At 33.0% G+C, this 1,778-nt stretch overlaps 1 protein-coding gene across 3 annotated transcripts in view; it reads right to left on the bottom strand.

The window, feature by feature from the left end:
• The window catches only part of chchd6a (coiled-coil-helix-coiled-coil-helix domain containing 6a), a 75,381-nt gene that overhangs the window by 56,800 nt on the left and 16,803 nt on the right, over positions 1 to 1,778 (bottom strand). The gene's annotated exons all lie outside the window — the stretch shown is intronic.

Raw genomic sequence — 1,778 nt, 5'->3', positions numbered from 1 at the left:
AGATATGAAACTTGAAGTCCTTTGCAGAAAAACACATTAACAAAACAAACAAAAAAAATCAGTGTTGCCAACAGGGAGGTTATAGAGCGCCTTCTGGTGGACAAACTATGCAACGCAAACGCTTATAACGTGATTGACAGTCTGTTTTTATTTTTTTAATATTCATTTATCCAAATTCTTTATTTTTATTTTTTTAAATCGGCCATTATAAATGTCGATATAGATAGATCGGGAATTGCCTAATATCGGCCCGCCGATTTATTGGTCGGGTTCTGCCTCTAAATATATTTATGAACCTGAAAATTAACATAATGTGAGCAATTTAAGCAATGTCCAAACATGAAACAGTTTCAAAAGAAATACGTCCAAACAAAACAAAAAAGAAATATAAGGAGATGATTCTCACAGGGTACAGGGAGAGGGGTTTGATTTTTATTGCTTGCATATTCTTTATCTATTTAGATTTTTTTTTTTATAATTCAATTTTCATTTATTTCCTTCTTTTTTGATGAATTTATATTTTTGATACTAAAATATATCAATATGTATTTGGGGTAAAATAATTAAATATGAACGGAATTATAATTGACAATTGATACATAAGAAATAAATTGTATTTTTTAAGAGAATTGCCAAGTTAATTTAAATATTGGAAGAGTTAACAAGAAAGATGACAGAGAAGGTTTGTTAAGTAATTAAAAATGTTTTGTGGAGAAGGGGTGGGTTTAAATAACCCTAACCCTTCCCACTCCTTTTCAGACACGTCATAAAGGAAAACATTTTTTTATGATGTATCTATGTTATCTATGTTATTGTTTGCTGAATGACTTGAGTTTTCTTTCACATGTTCAAAATACATTTCAAAGAAAGGAAGTGCTAGAGCTGTGCAGTTGTTTGTTTTGTAATGCCTGTTTGTTTTAACTCCTGTACGGTATCAGGATATTTTTCATACTGTAGAAGGATATCAAATACATTTTCCTATGTTTAAAAAAAAAAAAAAAAATCTTCCAAAATATACTTGATGTTTCAAATGAAAACTAATTAAAAAACTAACTCTTGCTGAGGAGAAGAAAATAGAAGGAGAGACAAGAGGAAGACCACATACATAAGAAAATGTAAACAAGTGCAGAAAAACATCTTCACTTATTAAGAAGGTGCCTAGCTGGGAACGGCAGCTGCTAGCCATGAGCTCAACAGGAGATTAGCTTACAAACATGTTATGGTACGTTCTTCCTGCTTCAGGCACCGTCTGCATATGAATCCATTCAGTGCACACACAGCTAGAGGTGTGAAGCATCTATTCAGAAGCTACGGAGATATGAAGAAATGTGTAACTGTATGAGGAAAAAGGCAAGCCAGAGTCAGTTAGGGGAAGATGACCTGAAAACATGAATTGAAAAGGAGAGACAACTAAGAATTAAAAAAAAATGAAAACGTGACATAAAACAAAATCATAGCAAGAATGAGTGAGCAAGCAGGAATGACAGATAAGAGCTTCTGTCGTTGAAACACCTCACAGAAAACCTCAAATCCATGCAGGTCCCCTTGTTTACAAGGGACTTTAGCATCTAAACTGGAGTGACTTTTGTGTTTCAGTAATAAGTGACAATATAACTAACAATCTAGAAGCTCCAATTGCAGTGCCATGAGGCTGAACATTAACATGCCCTATGACTCATGTCCAAACCTTCCAGCCACAATGCATGGTGAAATTATGTAAAGGCTTAAAAAAATGTCAACTTTTAAATTTTTGAAAGAAGATCAGAAGATTAACAATA

Source organism: Etheostoma spectabile, chromosome 7, assembly GCF_008692095.1.
Source record: "Etheostoma spectabile isolate EspeVRDwgs_2016 chromosome 7, UIUC_Espe_1.0, whole genome shotgun sequence".
NCBI lineage: Eukaryota > Metazoa > Chordata > Actinopteri > Perciformes > Percidae > Etheostoma > Etheostoma spectabile.
This window is presented reverse-complemented; position numbering and strand designations above follow the sequence as displayed.